General features: G+C 37.9%; 1 protein-coding gene across 4 annotated transcripts in view; it reads right to left on the bottom strand.

Annotated features, from left to right (window-relative positions):
* The window catches only part of JAK2 (Janus kinase 2), an 89,124-nt gene that overhangs the window by 49,391 nt on the left and 17,895 nt on the right, over positions 1-21,838 (bottom strand). The window contains exon 3 of one of the 4 annotated variants that reach the window (XM_036403083.2): positions 638-783. The exons of 2 other annotated variants lie outside the window; for them this stretch is intronic. The gene's annotated coding sequence lies outside the window, so the exon portion shown is untranslated. Of the gene's footprint in view, positions 1-637; positions 784-8,084; positions 8,142-21,838 lie in introns of those variants that run through there. One more of the 4 variants, XM_036403085.2, reaches the window with a different exon arrangement.

Here is a 21,838-nt window from a genome sequence, read left to right as displayed (position 1 = left end):
ATAGGTAACAAAGTCTGAGGTAAGGATGATGTTTTGGAGATGACAACTACTAGCTGTAAGACATGTGATTCTGGTACTCTGTTCTGATGAACAGAGTATTTGATTCAATAGAATTATTTTATATTCCTAATACAGATAATATCTTAAGCCATGGCTTCTAAAGGATAAGATTAATCATTCTATACATTGCTGTAACCACAATCACCAGCATGTACAACAGAACATGTCTAAATACAATTCTCTGTTGATGTGTGTATCAGCAATGCACCTGAAAATTATTTTCACCAGCCCCCCTGCGTTGCAGTAATTCAATAATTTTAAGTCAACAATCAAGAAAACGGTTAATGAGATCGAAAATCATGACTCACAGAAGACATTTCACTAAAACATGGAGGACATACAAAATTCTCACAATTTAATAATACACATCATTCACAGCCTTCAAAAGATTGGTTTTCAACTTACAGGGTTTCTTTTTGGGGAGGGGGGTGGCAGAAGCATTTGAGGCAACAGGTGGCTCTTGAAGGGAAGCCTCCTGAGCAAGGGTCTTTAGCCATACCACTTCAAATGTATCATTTCAAAGGTTTAAAAATGAGAGCATCCTCTCACTACAGATAAATCCTCAACAGTTAATTACCTTTTTATCACTTGGGAAATCTCTGTACTAAACATGGGAGTGATGAAGCCCTTTAAATAAGCATGTCACAAGACATCCACTTGCTGCAGGAATCCACAGAAAGTCAGAAAAAGCAGGCACGCATGCAGAGGTGGAACATATTGTATCTGCATTAAAAGTACAATATTAAAAAATGTTAATGGCTGTGAACAATACATAATGAATGATTACTGAAGAAATCAAATCTGCTTTTAGATACAGATGAAGTGATCCCCTCCTGTCTTATTTGCCCAAATTCCTACCCTTTGCCAAGAACTTAAAATTTAGCCTTTTTTAAATACAAAATTTTTAAAAAAATTAAACCACATTTTTGGTACTGAGACTTCTTCTCAGTTCTAGCAAGAAAGTGGTATAGAAGCTAGATATCTGACTTCAAACATTATCACCAGGTTTTTTTTGCACACAACGTGTTTTTCTTTTCTGTGAATACATCACCAGTTTAAAAAAAAACTGCTGATGGCATTACATGGAGAAAATAGAAACGAAAAAGGGAAAGTAATCACAAAAAGAGACATGGTATGTTCACTTCATGTAATAAGCCACAACAATTAATTCTCTTTGAAAACTGACAACATCCACACATTTCAATTCATGTGGAAGTTAAGATCAACTGTCTTGCAGCAGGAAGGGCAAGGGCACACCCACCCTTTGCTCTCATTGCACAACACTTCTGTGGTTGCAGGAAACTATTTGAAAGTGCTTAAGCACAACAGCAGCTTCCTGCAGCAATGGAAAAATATAGATATATTCCCTTTGTGACCCTCCCAACACAGAAAGAGCCTGACAGAGAACCAAAAATCGATTTTAAAACTGAACAAAGGTGAGGGAAATAAAATGGAAGTTTGAAGGGGGCAGAATTCAGAATGGAGAACTCTTCAAATTTTATGTTGGATGCCTCTTCAGACAGGTATCCCCCTGAACAGGAGTGAAGACTTCAACACAGCTTCCTCAGTGCCATGTGCTGTGTTGACTGAGTCTATCACGAATATCACACTCCCTTCTTCCGTCCCCAAAAAAGAACCCATCTCAGTGAGCAGTAAATTCAGCTTCTTTCCCCACAGCAGTCAGACTGGTGGCAATGATTAGCATTTCTCCTCTTGCAATACTAGCTTTAGAGACAGACAGTTTTGCCTTGCTTGGACAGCTGTGTATTTTGTATGCACCTCCTCCAAGCGCTTCAGACCACACAAGGATCTGATGTGTGAAGGCCAGCACAGTCAGCACAAGTTTTTTCCATACCTGTGCTGAAATGCTGGAAGGAGAGAGGAAGGGTTGTTTGGGGGAGAGCTGTCTATCTCTGACCTACTGAGCACACATTCCATGCACACTGATCTGAGAGCACGACCTTCAAACAAAGCAGAGAACAACCACCTGTTCATGCAGGTTTCAGATCAAGGGGCCTTGTGGGTATTCTAATTTATCTTCTATTTTTAAAGTACTGTTCCATGCTCAGAACTGCTAGCATTTAAGTCCCAGTCAGGCTCCTGAATTTAACCAAAACTGCATGAAGATTTATCTGTGTTTAACTATGTTGTTTTTCCACAAATCCAGCAGAATAAGGATTGCAACATTTTGAATACCTTTGATAATACTGCAGCTTGTGCTTCACAGGCAAAAAAATCAATGAAGCAGCCTAATAGAAAATCTGTTCTTCACATGATGAACAAAAATAATTGCTTGTTTATGAAGAAGCAGCTTTCAGCTGTGAACAAGAAGCATGGACACTCAGAGATTAAAAACTCCAAGCTCAACAGGTTCATGTGACATATTTCTCTCTTTCTCCCCCACCCCATCTACAGGATCTGCATTAAGGCCTTATAAAACTATTCAGTTCACACACTTTTAGACTAAGTCTCATCTAATCTAATAATAAAAATTACTCCTTTAGAAGCAGACCTGCTGCACTGATCTCACAGTCCACCATCTTGTCAGTGACCTAGCTCCCCTATTTCCTCCTTCCTTCTATTTGTTCAAGTCTACACCATCTTACATTTCTGGTAGCTGCAAGGATGTAAATGCCCAATTCCAAAATGAACTCAAGAGACTAATTAACCTCAGCCAAAATAAATTACTCCATCATCTCTGATTTGCCACTGTCTGCAAAGAGCACAATACAGCATTTATTATTTCAACAAGTCTTCAGAACTGCTATAAATATGATTAATGTTTGTGCCTGTGTCACCAACTGCTCAGTTTACTAGTGAAAGAAGAAAGATTAAATAGTATTTTCTATTGACAAGCAAGGCCTTGAAGACATAAGCTGTCTCCCAACAGCTCAGTATGTTTACTGCCAGTAAACCAAAGATGACAGTAATGCGCACACCGTCCATCTGCTTATTTACATGTCCTTCTTTCAAGGAATTTGAATGAACATCAATAATGAAAGCCTTCCCAAGTAATGGTGGGTAGGTGGTACAGCAGGGTGCATTGCCTGGAATGGGATGAACCAACTTGAACAATGCTCTATTTTGCAAAGCTATCTATAGTGAACTAAAGAGGGTGTCATGCTGCTTTCGGTGTTGGGTTATGCTAAACCGGCTTGACTCATCAACACCAAAGTTTAACATGCTGATAATGAGGTGGAGATGTGGCAGATCTGGTAAAGTGTCCTTATCTAAAAATGCTAAGGTGACACCGTTGTCGATACAGATAAGTAACATCAATCTCTACTTAATAGTTTTTAGGGGGTTTCTTTGCTAGCTTTAATGGAATTGCTTTAATAAAATTGTTTTGACATAGCACACACTATACTATCCTAATTTAACTTCTATAATGCATAGTAAATAATTCTGATTAAGATCTTCATGTCTAATCATTAATTATAGTAAATAATTCATTTTTATATTATTAGATCTGGTTTGCCTCCCTTAATCCTGTGGGACAAAGCTGTACAAAGGTTCAATGACAACCCTATAATTTCTTAGACCTAAAACTATTAGTTTGGCATTAAGATTGGATCTAGCCACACCAGGCTTCTCTTTGAGAAGGAGTTTAAAAGGCAAGCGCGTCCCTTCTGCACCTCATGACTCAATGGGAACTTTTCTAATAAACTTTGTATGAAGGTCTCACTCTACCTGTGACAGGAGATTAAGACTGCAGCAAAGTATCATAAAAAGTGCTAACAAGTCTTACATTAGCCGGCAGTGATAGAACATCACAAGGGTATTATGCATCTTGTTCCAAGACGACCAAAATCAAGTTTTTACCTCTAAATCCAAACTTAGACTGAGAAAAAAGTCAGCTTCCCACTTGCCATAATTTTGGCTAGTTTGTTTGATTTACACTTAATATGTATAATTAATATTTAATTACAGTCTTTGCAGTTCAGTTTGAATACACAGACAAATGGAGCACAATTAAACATGCCCATAACAAGTGCTCAGCATGGCTTGTTATGCTATTAAAAGTTTAAAATCTTCTGACAATAACAATAGTTTTCATATTCAGCATATATGACATGAGTTATCCTTGCAAATCTGATTTTCTTTGCATGTGCAAGCTTGTTTCAGTGGGCTGCTTTAAAAACAAAAGTATACTAAATTCAAGGAAGCAAATGCATACACTATGCTGACAGGCAATAAAGTATTGTATTTTTAAAACATCACCTGTTACAGAAGGACAGCGCTTTTTAATGGACCAACAAAAGGTTACAAAGGCCTTGTTCAGTCCAAGCATGCCACATCAGTGAGAATTTCACCAAAAAAGTCACAGCAACAGATTCACATATTTCCAATACATAATCATAAGAAAATATTCTCCAGACTAACTTTGCCAAAATATTCAACAATACTTTTAAAAATACTAAGCAATCTGGAAAATCTGAGAACTTCTTTCCATTATTTGGATAACACTCATAAATAAAATTAATCTACATTTTAAATGCACCATCTTCTGCATTAAAACTCTGTTGTCTTTTCTCAGGTAATATTTATTCTTACCTTAAAACCAGCTTTCACAAAAATATAAAATATTCTCCTAAAGCATATTCAAAGATGTTTAGTTAACAAGGAGTGCATTTTCAGTTTTCCTGGTCATTTTTCTGATATGCTCTGCCTATTGTTCTTCTGCCATGAGGTAAAGCCACACAAGAAAACAACTGCTCCTACAAGTAACAAGCCAAAAATTAAGTAACTCCAAAGGAGTTTTCCTATATTATCAGCTGTATACTAATACCACACAAGAACTTTTCATACACCAAAATTTGAATGCATGTGGTAGCAAGCAAATACATACAGAAGGTGACAGATTAACATATCAATGACAAAACATGCCCCCCAAAAAAAGAAAGGTAGAGAAGCAAAGATAACATTTGCTTACAGTTTTCACTTGGAAAACCACTCCCAGTATCCACAATTCAGTCCATGAACTTGTGTGTAAGAAAAGAATAATGGTCCTGGCCTGATCTGCTTGCATGACACACAGGGACTAAGTGGATAGCTGTTAATATGAGGATTATCCCATTTTCATTCTGATTAGAAATTTTTAAATTGTGATTTTTAAGTTCTTCACAAGAGAATGAAGTGATCACTGTACTTATTGAGGAAGAAAACTACCTGGGGCTGCTGTCAGAAAATGAATGAGCACCGTGCTCAGGTAAAAGCCTCAACACCACAGTAACATGCCAAGTAGGTGAGTTACCAGAGAAGTAATCAAATCAAAGACTTGCCCAGAAGAAACAGCTCTGTTTAGATTCCATTAGAACTTTGGAAAAAGTTGGTCCATATCTGCAAAACATTTCAGTTTCACCATGGTGATAAATTTCAGCAAAAGTCTATTTCATCAGAAAATTTCCAAGCAATTCAAATAGTTGCCCAATCATTTGGCACAGATTATGTCCCAAGATAATAGCATCTGAGGGTCCTTAGTCCATTCAGAGCCACCATTATCTGCACATCTTTATATACGCAGAAGACATAGGAAAAGTACCAATAATGGCTCAGGGAGGCCTTTTGCATGAAGCATGTGAAAAATATCACCAATTTACCTTTATTAGCTTACATATCTCCCAAATTCTTTTAAAGTGATGCAATAAAAGATGACAACACCAAAATTAGGACTAAGTGATATTTTCACAAGTATGCTACATCATACTAGATTTTTTTTTGTAAACTGTACTGAAAATTGAGTACTGTTTAATAGCTTAAAACATGGAACAAAAGATTGTTCTAAGTTACTTACTAAAGCACAGGTCTTCCTGAATTGGTTCTTTGATTTCTTTCAGAAAGACATTAAATAGGAATTCCCAATGCCCCTGTGTACATGGGGAAACTAATTCAAAGTAAAAAGCAGGATTGCTTGCTACTGGTCTCATTCTGCCTAGTTGGATTTTGGTTACAAAAAACTATTCTACAGTGAGCAATCAAAGCACCAGTTTCTACACAGGAAAAACTACCAATATATTATGAAGAAGTTGAGAAATGATAAAAAAAGATTCAATGAAAAAATATTAATGTTAAAAAGTATTCCAACAAACCACCAAAGAAGAAGAAAAAAGTATTTTTCTATTAAAAGTCATTTTTGTTAAAAATACTGTCTTTTACCTTCAACTTACTTTGAAGTTAAAAATACTTCAACAACCTCTAGAGAATATATAAGACAGTTACAACCTCACTCACAAGTTAAAAAATACTGGAAGCACAAACAAAAGCAAAAATTACAACACCAAAGTAGTCTGTGAAATTACTTCATTTTCTTAAATGTTGCAAGATCGAGACAGTCGGGATGTGATGCTGGAAGACACTTTTGAAAAGCTAGCTATTCTTTCCCAGATGCAATTCCTGCTGTCATAATTGAAGAGCCATTTGTGAAAACATGAACCAGCACTTGTCTCTACAGTACTGCAGGGCCAAAGAATAGCATCAACAGTTGCAAAGCAGATGTTGGCTTACAGATGCTGTCAAGAGCCACACAGGCTGGTGCTAAGCTATCACAAGTCATACATATTCCACACTGCAGTCAGTGAGTGCTGAAGGGTGGCACGGCAGGCACCAGCTGTGTCACAATGGAAAAGGTTTCAAACCAGTTGCTCTTCTCCCAGCCTTTTGTGGCAGCAGGGATTTCCCAGGTACATTCTGGTTTTAGCAGCTTAACTGTGGAATAGATAGAACAGAGAACAGCCAAGACCCACCACTTGCTGTGGTCTGGTACTTCTGAAAGATGTCTGACTTTCGAAAGTTCTTTATCCTCTCCCTCTACAGATGGACTCTGGAGTTCTGAGTCTATAAAAAATATTATCCTCTAAGTAAATATCAACACAACAGTTTAACCAAGCAGAGTTACTTACTGGTAGAAATTAAAAAGTTCTCTTCCTCACAGAAGAAAGATAATTTCTCACAGCAAACATTTTTGTGAGGAAAACCAGTCATAACTCTTTCCAGTTGCCATTGGCTATTAGTATAAATTACCCTGCTTGCATTTGTTCAGGAAGCTTTTTCCAAGACCTGGATTTTAAAAACTTAAACTCTTTTGGACTTCCTTCTGAATTCTGTCATCTCCATTTTCTTGCACTCTTATCTCACTTCCCCAGTCTGGCAACTTCCCTCCTCAGAGCTTAGTAACACTACAGCCTCTACAGTAACTGTCATATGTGTTTACACTACACGCAGAGCTCAAGAAGGCTGAAGAGCTAGAATTTTCCTGAGAACCAGGAGCAGAAGATTATGTAGTAGGGATAAAGGGCAGTGACATCACGAAGTATCCTCTAGGCAAGTAGGAGGTAAACAGAAAGAGGAAGAGCCATTCTAAAGGCAAATGTCAAAACAATGTTTAAAAACATGCTTTCCCCTTCACTTTATTTTGTGGCTTTTCTCTTTCAACACAGATTGCATTTAGTAACATAAAAGAAAAAAGAGACAAAAGAAAAAAAAGAGGGAAATTAATAATCCTGATTCCTGCCCAAGAATCAGAACATCTTAAGAAAAAAATCTGTTACTCAAACCTCAAAGACTGTTTAATGAAATTTGCAGTCACTTAAGTGAGAAATAATTCCATGGAACAGTAACACCAGGTCTCTTCATTCTATCATTCTAGGTGAAATGGTGCCTCCAGTTTCAACTCCAGAATATCCCAACTGAAACTACTACTCTTTGCCAAACTTCTAAATATCTAGCCTTAGAGATTAAAGGTACACTTTTACAGTCTGTCATACACAGTAAAGTACCATGGAGAATATAATAATCATAACCCCAACCAGCTCTTCTGCCTACAAAAAGAAAAACCACAAGAAGATCCACTATGCTCAACATAACACAATGTTATGTTTGTAAAATGTCACTCCTGCTGCTCCCAATTTCACAGATTATTTGGCTTCTTTCTCCTCCCAGTTTTCATCATCTGACCAAAGCAAAGGGTAAAGTGGTCTTGGACAAGAAAATTGCAATAGTAGGCTGAGAGACAAAACATGCATTACCTTGATTCCTGTAACATTTTTTCTGGGAAAAATATGGGAGAAAACAAATCTAGTAAATCTGAGACAGAGACATCAAAAATGTGAAAACATCTGGATGAAGGAACTACTCCTATGCCAGCTACACTATCTGAACAGAATCTGGAAACACGTGCTTCAACAAATTAGCTCTTTGCAGAAATAACTGTCAGCATGTAAACAGGATAACAGTTAAGTCAGAGTGAATCAGCAAACTCTTCCAAACAGCCAAGAGCAATAGATGTCAGTGTCTCCTCTGGACTCTCCAGAAATACTTTCTTCAGCCTACCCTGCTTTTTCAGCTTCAGTTAAGAAACTGTACTTCAAAAGGTCAGATCTAATGCAAATTTCATTGTACAAATTCCCTCCTCAAGGTGCGGGAGTTTCTAGGGGATTTTGGTGTCATTGCCCTCCTTCCTCCTTGTCTTTGGAAAAGTGCCTAAAGTCTTGTAAAGGAAACCAAGCTGGCTCTTTACAGCGACACATCAGTTACAGGAACCCAGGACACTAATATTATTTACAGCCCTGCCTTAAAAAACACTCTCCTCCCCAGAAAACCAAGCAAACAAACAAACAAACAAATCCCCCCAAAAATCCAGCCAAAGGAAAAACCAACAAAACAGAACACTCCCCTCCCTGCTCTCCAACTTAGATCCCATACAGTTTCAACAAGGTTTCGACTAGGTACTTTTATGAAAGTAGAGTCAGGGCCTGATCACATAAAATGAGACAACAAAACATAACAAAGACCATCTGAGAGATACAAACAACAATCTGAGATATTCAAGCAACTGCCACAGAAATATTTCAAATAAAATTATTTTTGTAGAAGTTTGATCAAATAGTAAAGCCAAGACTATGTAAATGCATTCACAAGCCTATCAAATAATGATCCAGAGTTCAATCACTGTATCAATATATAAATATTTATATCAATATATTAACATTGCAATTATATAGAAAGATATTATAACATATAAATACTGCAGCTTCTTGTTACTCTTTAGAAGAAGAGCTGAAGTATTTTTGCAAAAGAATACATTCTTTTTTTTAAATCCTATGTTAATGCTTAGTATTGCTGAATAATTTATGACAGCAATGTTGATGCTTTATCTTTACAATTCAGGAAAATGTACTTGCTTGATAGTTTATTTAGTGTTTCCTTAAACACCAATGGCCTGCGAGTTCTCCACTTGTTCCCTATCTGAAATACCAGACAGCTTTTTCAAAGATACTGCACTACTTGCTTTGCCAAGATCATGTTATCTCCATAAACGCAGATTGTCAGAAAAAAATGCTGGCCAGAAAACCCAGGGCTCTGAAAGCAAACAAAGGTTTTTCATAAAATATACCACTAGCAGAGATTCTGCAGAAGTCTAATAGAAGTGACAAGGAGAAAGAAACATTAAGACAAGCATATTTTCACAATGTAGCATTTCAAATAGTCTGTGTTCTCTTGAACATTTTAAAAAAAGAACAGACTGGTGCTTCCCCAAACACTGCAGAAAAGTCAAATTATCATCATGTGTATCCAGTATTTACAGAACTCTGTTTTGAGTATGATTAAGCATTCAATTGTGCACTTCACTTTCAAAGAGAAAGAAAATATTCCAAAATAAGATAAACTGAGAACTTCCTATATTCACATTGACTGTTCCCCAAGCGCTGAAATAAGAATGACACAAACCTTTTTTCATGATTTTTGAAATTATATCCTGAAATACCGTAAGAAAATTGCAGAAGACAAGAGCATGAAAATTGTGCCCCAACAGACTAAAAAGATCTAGCAGACTACCTGACAGTCTCAAGAAATAAAAAACATAGTGGAAAAACAAGGAACTCTTTAAATGAGATATACAATACCTTTAGAATAAATACCTATTTAAAAAACATTTTTTTTTCTTTCAGAAACAAGAGTGTCAAACTACTGAAAAAACCAGTTAAGAAAGATGTAGATTCTGTATTTCCTGATTTTAAAACATGAAGAGTAGATGCACTGTTACAAAATAGGTTTTAGATAATCCTATGTTACTGAACTTGATGAAGGGAGGAAGAAAGCCCAAGTGTAACTGACTGGTTTATGATATATAGAAGATTAGACAGGAAGATACAATGTTCTTTTCTGGATTTTAAAATAAGATGTTACAGATTGTGCTATTATCAGTTCCTTTATGACAAGCCATTATAAAATAAAGATTAAGCATTCAAAGCACAACAGTATTAAATAACTGGTCACTTGTTGAAAAAATGTTACATTGCAAAATTCCCACTAAACAATTATTTAACTCCCACTAAAATTCTTTCTGATGACAGAAAACTAGAAAAAAAATCCTGAAAACACTCAGATCTCTCAGTACCTAAGTTAAACTCCAACACAAGTTTTGCCTCTGAGCCCTGAAGGCTTTCACCCACCTTTCAATGTCCTTAGCATTGTGGGAACTCACCCAAATTTTCTGCAGATGTATGCACTCAGTAACATGAACCAGGGCACCTCAGCTCTCCCTGCAAGTCCCCACTCCAACTCAGCAATCATACTGTTCTAATCATGTCTAAAAGCATTTTTTTCCAACCCACTCATGGATAGGAAATTTGAATCTACCAAGGTGATCTGTTCAAAATCTAAGATATTCCATTCTCTAAATTACATAACAACTCTTTCCTAGATTATCTCAGACTTACAAGCCACTTAAGTTTTTTACAGAACTTTTCAGCATATTTGGCATAGTTATTTGCAGCTTCACTTCAGCTGTGATGAAATAAAAATTTCATATCTCTCCCCAGGTTTTGGAACGAGCTGTTGCACAGAAGTGTGGACCCCAAGAACCACTTCCAAAAGTAAAGCAGAACAACTAATGCAAAGTCGACAAAAGCAAGCTGTGACCATGATGCAATGAAAAATCCAGCTAGTCCCCCCAAAAATGTCTGTAAACAATACTGCAGACTCTTTGACACTACTCCATTGAATGCAATGATTAGATAAGCTGGAGCTAAGTCTAGAATACAATACAAAGTGCAACACAGTTTATTACAGCCAAGTTTCTTCATAATTTGCTAATTATAATAAATTCTTACTCAAATACTGAGTAAGAATTGTCTCCATCTGAACTAGTTGCTCTAAGAGGTAAAGTTTTGTACATACATTTACAAGACAAATTGCTTGAAGCCCACTGAAATGAACTCAAAGATTAAAACCAACCATGGCCTCTCCTCTCCTTATGCATGCTTTGAGCTCCCAAAGATACTCCTAAACAAACTACAAATCACTATAAATACTAGTAGTTCTTAGATTTGCTAAATATAATTCCAATTAGCAAACAAAAGCCAATTAAAAATCCTAGGCAGGAATTAATAATGTCTGAGCAGACCACTTCTGACCAGGCATTCCAGCACCTATAAAAGGACATCCCTCTCCCCTCTATAGCCTTTTAGAGTTTGTCATGTCTACCAGTAACCAGGCTTTTAAATACTTTTTTTTCCTTAACTGGGACTTAGTAAGGACTTCGACTACTAGTAAGTACAATAAAAAGTCCACCCATATCTGGGCCCAAACTACACATAAAAATATTTGTCCGCCAATCCACCAAATAATAAGTGAATTAAGTTTCAAGTCATTAAAGTAAATAAGGATACAGGGCACTAAATCCCTTTGACTGGCACACAGACAAAAAGAAAATATAAAAAAAACCCCAGCCAAATGACAGAAGAAGTCAGCCCGAGGCCTTCATTTTTTAGATCACTGAGAGCACTCTTCAGTATCAAATTTGGTTAAAAACAAACCCCTACAATGTGGCTTTGCCACAAAAGAGAACATACTTCTGTCAGGGACAAAGGTAGCATCAGTGTCACCAGAACACTTCCCCTATTCTAGGTGATCTCTATATATGTGAACAAGTTTGTAACAACACATAATAATCCTAATATTTTCAGTTTCCACTGGAGTTCAATACTAGGATGCTTTACATAAAACACTGTCACTTCTCTTACTTTCTGAATCTAATACAAAGGTCTAAATAATTTCCATAGGTTCACACTGTTAACCACTGGTAAACCAGATATAAACAAAATTCTTTGATTCATGAAATATTTAAGAGAAAAAATTTCATTGCAAAGGAAGCTTTATCTCATCATTCTTTTCATATAAGGTAAATAGTTGAAAAATCTCCAAATTGCTTGAATACTGAAAAAAAAAATCCATTTTAAATTTCAACTCTTACTGTAACTTTTCCCACACTGTTCCTCATGTTTGATCTTTCAGTTTTAGTATACAGAGGAAACCTCAGGCAGAGGAAAGAGAAAAGCTCTTCTGAACACAGAGTTCAACACAAAGGGCATGAATAAGGAAGAAACCAAGGAAAAGAAAAAGCACTGAGGGAAAGACATAGATGCAATATATCAACATATGTAACACCTCTCAAAGTAACTAAACACAGTGACTCTGCACAGTATTTATTAACTCTGTTTTCAATTACTCTTTAGAGTTCAGAAAAGATATATAAGTAGGTAACAAACGTGACACTACTGTGAACAACTCTATCAAAAGCTGTAGGTGTATTGTTCAGTACCTCATAGGTGAGCAAGATATTCCTCATGCCTACAACAGAAACAAAATGCTTAGTCACTGTGGTCCTGCTCCACTCTAAATGTCATTACTATGCAGGACGTAATGCCCTCTACATTATTTCAAAGCAGTAAAACAAACTCACAAAAACACGCTCTTGTTATTCTTCCATCTGCACTAAGAAATGGTAAGTTTTCATTCACCAGATGCATCCCCCTTCCACCTCCCTGAAAACTGACAAAGATCACCACTGAACACTTGGCCTAACTACAGGCACAAGCAGCATATGTCACCACAACCACATCTCAGGATAGTTGTAGGCTGGGATGGATTCTGCCTGTCACTTCAGACAGGCAGTCAGAATCACAAGAAAGGTCTGGCGGGTTGACCTTGGCTGGAGGCCAGGTGCCCACTAAGCCACACTACCACTCCACTTTTCAGCTGGACAGGAGAGAAAAAAGATGGAAAACAACTCAGAGGTTGAGATAAGGCAGTTTAGTAAAGCAAAGCAAAAGTTCATGCATGCATAAGCAAAGACAAAAAACCCTTATTCGCCACTTCCCATCAGCAAGCAATGTGCAGCCACTGCCCATGAAGCAGGGCTGCAGCACATGTCACAGTTGCTCTGGAAGGCAAACACTGTAAATAACCAGTGCCCTTCTCCTCCTCCTTTACATAGCTTTTCCATCTGAGCTGACGCCATATGGTATGGAATATCCCTTTGGTCAGTTTGGGTCAGCTGTCCTGGTTATGTCCTCTGCCAAGATTTTGCCCAGCCCCAAGCTGCTGGTGGGAGGGTGGAATGATGGAGAGACAGAGCTGGTGCTGTGCAGAGCTGACAGCAGCAGCCAAAACTCTGGTGTGTCACCAACACATTTGTAGCTACCAATGCAAAGCACAGCAGTGTGAGGGCCCCTGTGGGAAAATGAACTCCATCCTAGCCAGACCCAAGACAAAGAAGTGCAGCAGAGGTTATGGTAGTTAAATAACTCTTGTACTTGACAAAGGATTTTAGAAACCTAGAATCTGAAATCAAAATAACATAAGTGGCTCTTGAGCTTCTTTTTACCAGAAGCTTCTGTGGACAGCAAGACAGGGTAATGGAAGGATGCCTTCTCTGATGAAGGATCCTATCTCATCTGATACAGAAACTTCCTAAAACCAAATTATCTCCCTCTCAGACTGTGTCCTGTTAGGCAGTGTAAGCACAGCAGCTGAGTCACACTGAAGATTTTATGGCATTTTATGTGTTGTACACAATCTCCACCAGAAAGAAAAAGAGTGGGCAACAAGTAAAACAAGCAAATCTTTGAGGGAAAAAATGAGAGCGAATTGAGAGAGAAAGGACAATATGACCTGTATTAGAAAATGACACATCAGATCTTCCAGAAAAATCTGAGTACTCCTTACTCTAAAACCTGGATGTTGCTTGAATAGTCTACAAGTTTACTAGGTCAAAAGCACAGATTAATATGCCAAGTAGCCCAAACTTCCCTCAAAAGCAGCTGCTTTTCCTCTTTACCTATCCTCACTCCCCCTCCCTACTAAGCATTTCTAATAAAGAGAATTTCTCCTCTCCTCTCCTCTCTCACCTACAATTGGGTACAAAACCAGGTTCAAATTTTAGCTGAAATAACCTCAGTCATTTAGCACTTACTCCACTCCCTTTAAAACTAATTAAAAATTAATTTAACTTGTTTAAAACTAATTAAAAGTGCATGATTCAAAGGCAGGCATAACCTTAATACACACATGGTGAAATCAATGCTTGTGCTTAAGCAAATGAGAAAAACTAGAAGGTTGGAGCCTGCTTCATCTTGGTAGGCATAGGAAAACAGTAACTATTGAACATGACCGAACATCTGGATGCCATTTGATTCCTAGAAAAATCCAAAAAGAGGCATCCTGTGAAAATTAAGTTCTTCCAGAGCATTATGTTTTAAACTTCAGAAACATAACTGAACACAAATGAAAACTTGGGAAGAAGTTCCAAGTACTCCTGAGAAGAAAGTATCTTCTCATGGATTATTTTCTGGGAGGCAGTGACAGGTACCAGAGGAGGGGGATACTCCATGACCAGAGGAATAAGTAAAAGCATGAGTCTCAGTTCAGGTGGAAGATGAAAACAGTGCACTGAGTCACATGTTGAAAATCAAGAAAACCAAGAAAAGCATAGATATTTCTCCCACTTAATCTTCTACAGCTCTACATCATTGTCTTGTCCAAAAGAGTACTTAGGACTCTTCTATTCCCCTTCTACCTCTGGCAAATATGGTCTCTCCTCATCAGGTCCCAGACTCATCCAACTAAACCAGTGCTATGTCACTCCCCACCAAGGACACTCTTTTTCCAGTTTTTGTTGGTTCTATTGAGTATACCCTGCATTGCCAATCTAACAAATCAGATACTGCAGAGGATACAGTAAAGAACATTTCCCTTACTAAGGTTAAGAAATTCATTGACTTCTCATTCACATGGTGTCCAAATAACAGCTACACATGAAGAGAAATAAGAAGCATGAATAGTTGAAGTTTAAAATATACCACAGGTGGTTCAGTGCATTCTGTTCCCCTCCTTGCCCCCATTCTCTCCCTCCCCATCTACAGAGAAGGAGGACTGATTATTTTAAGCCTTAGCAAATGTTTCTTCAGTCACTTTCCAAGAAGCATTTACTTATTCTCTCAATGGGCTGGAAAAAGTTGATGGAGGAGAGATCACATTGCTGAGCATCAGGGGTGGTGATTAGGAACTTTAAGCTGAAGATTTTAGTCATTATTCCCTCTTTAAACATGGGAGGGAAATATCAAGAGGTAGCCCATGCCTTTGAGCCCTACAACTGCAGCCTTTGAGCATTAAAACCTATTGCCACCCTCCTATTGCTGACATCTTCAGGCTGGTTTTTTTAATTAAGGTAGAACAAATGAAACCTACAAAAATAATATTTTAAACTGACATAAAATTAAAGGAAGCAGGAGTAAATACCTTAATGGGAAAAAAAAACCAAAACAAAACAACCAAAGACTACAGGAGCTAATCTGGGGAAGAAAATAAAAAGGAGAAGGTTTAAGGAGTCTCAATAGAGCCCTTGAGCAAGATCAAGTTAAAACAAACGTTCAAATCACTGTTTTAATCTTCCCATTGTGGGGTGAGAAAAAACACCAGTAGAAGTGACTGCTTTTTCTTAATGAACGTCAGCCACCACAGCACAAGAGGTCACGGACCAGCTGGAGCAGAACACTTATTGTCCCCTGTACTCGGCACTGGTGAAGCCACACATTCAATCCTGTGGCAGTACTGGCCCCATCATGACAAGGACATCAAGGTGCTGGAGCATGTACAGTGAAGGGCAAAGGAACTGGTGAAGGGTCTGGAGCATAAATTCTTGTGGGGAGCAGCTGAGGGAGCTGAGATTCTTCAGCCTAGGGAAAAGGAGGCTCAGGGGTGACCTTATCACCTCATCAGTCTCTGTCTGTAGCTGCTATGAGAAAGGAGGTTGTTGCAAGGCAGTGTCCCTTCTCCCAAGTAACAGGACAAGGGGAAATGACTAAAGTTGTGCAAAGAGAGGTTCAGGCTGGACATAATGAAAAAAATTCTTCACTGTAAGAGTGGTTAAGCACTGGGATAAGCTGCTCAGGAAATGGTGGATTCACCATCCCTGGAGGAGTTCAAAGGAGTAGACACAGCACTTTATGCTATGGTTTTAGTGGGCATGGTGGTGTTCAGTCAAATGCTGGACTTCCCTTGGAGGTATTTTCCAACCTTTATGATTCTATGTCTCTATAGCATGCTTTGCATGCTCCTAATGACAGAATAAATCAGTCTCAACTACTGTTTAGTCTCAACTACTGGCAAATGTTACCTGTTGCAGAACCAACTAGCCTTACTAAAAGAAATCAGAACAGTAAATACTTGTAACAACACAATCTTCCAGAAGAACAAAGCAGCTCTAATCCTGTGGTTCCAGCTGTGTACCCTCTGATCTGCCACTCTCAAAAAGAATGGAGAGAGAACAAAGTAGCTATGTTATTTCCTTACCACTTGGAACATACAATGAATGAAATAAATAACAATAAACATCTGGCTTTCTTCCAAGTACATACAAAATCAAATTGAACGAATAGTTCTGCATAGTCCATAAACTCACAGGTATGGATTTCATACCTGTTCAGATTTTTCTTGGGCAGACTGTGCAAACATCTTGCTCACATAAACCAGTTTTGCTTCATCCTGGAAGGAAAGTACATAGTTTTTCTATAGAGCTTTTAAAACACCCAGCCTAACAGGGGGGTGAAGAGGCTTCAGCAACTTGTGCCAGCTTTTATAACACTGGTTTATAAAATACATCCATGCCAGCCAACTCTTCTCCAGTCAAAAAAAAAAAAAATCACTACTATGGTTTCAATGCCCTAATGAAGCACTGCTGGTCTTAAACGACAGCTCCCAACAGCTTCTGAAGCAGTTTGTCATTTCCTTGTGTCTTGTCACAGCATTCACCCCACGTACCTTGCTTTTGTAAAATGAGTCTGAAGGCTGTGCAGCCACAGAGAAGTTGAAAAGGTCAAAGCACAGACTGCAGAGAAACAAACCTAGATGTTCAGAAGCACTAAAAGCAAGAGCAACACAATTAACTGATTCTCACCTGTCAATGCTAAGTTAATATTGGTCTTTCTATAGCGTGATTTCTCAGAAATCCTGTTCATTTATGTTTGAAAAGGGCTGTATTACATCAAACACACAACAAGCTCTCCCACAATGTGCATGTGGAATGTTAGTGCATGTTTTATCTATTCAGCCATCAAAATTAAACAAACACATTTGTACATCTCCTTCCTTCAGCTCTTTTACATACAATTATCATAACATATATGATGAATTTATGGGAAATTAGAGACAGGTCTGCCTTTAAGATAAGTTAAGATAAGCCTTTAAGTTCTCTTTCAGTTTTTCAAAATAATTCAAATTAAAGGTAACTGTTTTTCTACTTCAAGTACTTGCTTGTATTGCAGAAGTTCTCCTTGTTAATAGTATGCAGTTCTACAATTGGTGAAGTATTTGCTTTGTGATCAGCATCACAGCAAGAAACAGTTTATCACAAATGGTTTTGTGATTATTAAATTTCCCTAGACTACCAATGTGATGAGTTTGAAAAATTTAATTTCCCTTTAGTACCAGTATGTGACATAAATTTCTTATCGACTACTGCCCAGATTCAACTGTCTACACAAGAACAAGAAAAGAAACTGACAGAATAAAGCCTACCAAGTTCCTTCTTACTACTACTTGATACTTCCTTGGATTTTGCTTGCAGTGGTGGCTTGAAGCCCAGTGCCCACTTAAGACATACCACAATACAACAGCTTTCAACAAAACTGCTACAGACTGATATTCTTTACTAGCATAGACAGTATGAGAAACATTAATTAGTGCTTATGGTGATATGATTTTCAAGTATGTGAAAATTTCAACTTGGCGACAAAGCTAATAAATATGTCCATATCTTTTGGACAGACACAACATCAAAAAGGAATCTTGTTGCATGCATTTTGCACTACAGCTTTTGCCTAACTGCATTCCTTTCCTCCTTGTTTGTTGAACACTCAGAACAGGGAACTTTCTTGGTTCAAAACCTGAATTCCTAACTACGTGCTTTCTTCGCCATTCCCTGGTCTTTCACATCTCCTGATCCCAGTGTTCTTAGCTGCTACTGTTACTTCTACAATGAAAGCGTACCAGAAAGTGTTTCTGGAACACCTACATCCCGCTGTAACTACAAAGCAGTGAAAAAAACCTTAATTCTTCACACTCACTAGTTATGAAACATTTCTTTCTTAGTCTACCCCTTCTGTTTCTTTCGGCTATATGAAGCATTCCCTCCTTCTTTTCCTCAAACTGCTAACTAATAAATTGTGACACCTGTAAATCCAATCCCAGTTTTGAAATATCTCTAGAGAATTTAGCAACAGCAAATAAGGTTCTTTTATTTATTTATGAAAAAAAGCCAAAAAAGCCACTTTGGAGTGGCTTTGACTTAATGCATGCAAAGCTAACTAGATGTACTTGGTCACCTTTTTCTTTTCTAAACATCTGTTGTGGTTAAGGAATGGCACTCCTCAGTTCAGTGCTCCCACCGGTACTCTCCCAAACCAACACCACTTGCTTGATCTTCCCTTCCCACTCTGGCAGGATGGAGTTGAGAACTGGAGACGCAAAAGGTGACAAGCATAGGTTGAGATAAGAACAAGTTACTGGAAACAGCAATGAGATAACAAAATGAACAATAACAGCAACAGAAGTTCTACCTGGATATAAGGATGAATTTCTTTACTGTGCAGGTGACTGTGCACTGGAACAGATTGTCCAGAAAGGCTGTGGGGTCTTCCTTAGCGGAGATATCCAGGAACTGTCTGGACACAATCCTATGCCATGTGCTCCGCGGTGGCCCTGCTTGAGCAGAGAGGTTGGGCCAGACAACCCACTATGGACCTTCTAACTTTAAACACTCTTTGAGCCTGTGTCTTTTCTCAGCTACTGTCATTGTTTGACTAATTTTTAGGCTAATTTTCAACTGCCTACAAAACAATTCTGCTACTTGTATTTTTTCTCTACCTAAACTACAACAGGCAACTTGATTTTGAGAGTTAAACCTCTCTCAGTACATGTTTTCCAGGCCATTTTTTGGTTCACTTGTTTCAGAACAGGCATTCAGAGGATGAGACCAAAGGCACATCTAGTTCTAGTGGCCAGTAAAAAGCAAAGTGCCCAGAAAAGAGCTAGGAGCAGAACAAGCCCACAATAGTACTTTCCCCAGGTAGTTTCCTAGTGATCCAAGATTCACAAATATTTTAAACCAAGACGAATTTAAAAGAAACAGCTTTGTGATATTTACCTGAAAACAACCACCTTCCTCTCTACAACTACCTGAAAGAAGGCCATAGTGATTTGGGGTTTAGTATCTTCTTCCAGGTAATAAGCGACAGAACAATAAGAAATGGCCTTAAGCTGCACATGGGGAGATTTAGTTTGGATATTGGGAAAAATTTCTTCACTGAAAGGGAAGTCAGGCATTGTAACAGGCTGCCCATGGAGGTGGTGGAATCACCATCCCTGAAAGTGTTCAAAAGGCATATGGATGTGGCACACAGGGATATAATTTCGTGGTGAACATAGTGTCCTAGGTTAATTGTTGGCCTCAATCTCAGAGATCTTTTCCAGTCTTAGCAATTCTATGACTCTATGAAAAATTATACAAGTGCTTGTCCCTTCACACATGAAAATCATCAGACCAGAAGATAATAAGGTCCTAGAATTAAGTTTAAAAGTCTGACTTTTTTCTCCCCGAATGATTAACCTTAAGAACACCCAATCCTCATTTCCATGTAATTTCTTCTGTTTTCTTTCTCCATCTTTTCTTGTCACTTTCTACAGTTTACTTCTTTCTCCCATCCTACTGACTAACACTCTTCTTCTGTGACCCAAAAGGGGAAGGGAATTAGAGTAACTTACTGACTTAAAAGACAGATAATCATGATCAGTCACTCAGGAAGTCAACTTGCAAGGTAAAAAGCAAACTCAGAGCAGCACATCTGACAGGTATTTTCAGACAAGAAAAATACATACATGAGCAGTCTTTGCATGACCTAGGATGGACAAGTCATAATAAAATAACAATTCCATACTAAAATAACTGGGTAAACAGGGCAAGAAAGGAAAAGAAAGAATGCAGGCCGTTTTGCTGCCAGGTAAGACACAGATTACAGCAGCAAAATTAGGCAGGACTGCAGATCCGTTTGGCAAGGACAATGACTCACACTGGAATACATCATGGGGTGAGGCAGAACTACCTAAGTTAATTATCTAGAGATCTTTAAAGAATTTGAGGAGGAAGGCAACTGACCTTCTCCAATAAAGCCTCCTGACCCTTAAGTAGGAAAAGACAGGCATACACTAAAGGAAAAATCCTGGCAGTGCTTTTATTGAGGCATAACTGATTATACAGGCTGACCAGCAGAGAGAGCTGCATGAACTGGAAAGCCTGCCTCCCAAATGGGGCACCAGACAACACAGACCTTCTGGAATAGCAGTAGGGGCAGCATTTAATTAACAGTGTAAGATATAAGGTATGCAGATTGGTACACACACAAACTGACAGACCACAAGAGAACTGAAGACCACACATTAGCTCAATTCTCATACAAAAGTGGTAGGTCTCCCGGCAACACATGAGAAGAATGCAGTTATGGAAAGTTCTTATATGAAAGTGGCACTTCAAAAAACATCAACACAATTTGGACTATTGAAATCAACACAATTTAGACTACTACTTGAGCTGCTGGCAAAACTGTGGAGGCAGAGGAGGCAAGTGTTAACATTACTGCAAATTCAAACAAAATCTTTTGAATACATGAGGGATCAACATGTAGTTTATGAAGTCCAAAGAAACCTCACTTCAATTCTCAACTTTCCAATTAACTCTTCTACATGCTATTTTTCAGTACATAAACAGATATATTTAACCATTTAAACCCCACTAAAAACCAGAGAAACTGTGAAAGATACCTATTGTATAAACATGCCAAAGAAATAAAAGTTCAGTGAACCAAGGGCATTTGCTGGAAAATTTACCTGTAAGAGGGTTATGTTCGGAGCTTAACAAGCAGCTTAACTAATTATGAATGTCTACAAAACAAGCCACACTGCTATTCTAACATCACCAAAATCTAAGATTATGTATTATTATGTATAATTATGTATAATTATGTATTTATTATATAATTAGTGCAGTCTAGTTTTTGACTACAGTGGTTTCACATTAGCTTAAATCTGTGAAATTCTGGAAAGCTAAAGTCTTATTCTCTCTTTCATCTGGTATTCCTAATTGCTCCCTACTTGTTTAGCAGTTGTCTTTATACTGGGACAACATTCAGTAAAACAGTTTCAGTTAGTACTATTCAAAAGTTTTCAGCATTTACTGAAGTTTTCTGCATTTTTTTTCACTCCAAAAACACAGGATTGCTAGCACAGATGCAGAGACATGTATGGGAACATGCCACTCCAACTGCCATACGCTGACTGGAAAATGTATCCTACTTGAAAACGCACCACAGGAAACTGATGTTTCTCTAAATCTGCAGAAAAACCAGCAGAGTTAAGAAAAAGCTGGTTTGTAGACGGAAACTTCTAT

This window comes from Molothrus ater, chromosome Z, assembly GCF_012460135.2.
Source record: "Molothrus ater isolate BHLD 08-10-18 breed brown headed cowbird chromosome Z, BPBGC_Mater_1.1, whole genome shotgun sequence".
Classification (NCBI taxonomy): Eukaryota; Metazoa; Chordata; class Aves; order Passeriformes; family Icteridae; genus Molothrus; species Molothrus ater.
Note: the sequence above shows the minus strand (reverse complement) of the source record. Positions and strands in the feature narration are given on the sequence as shown.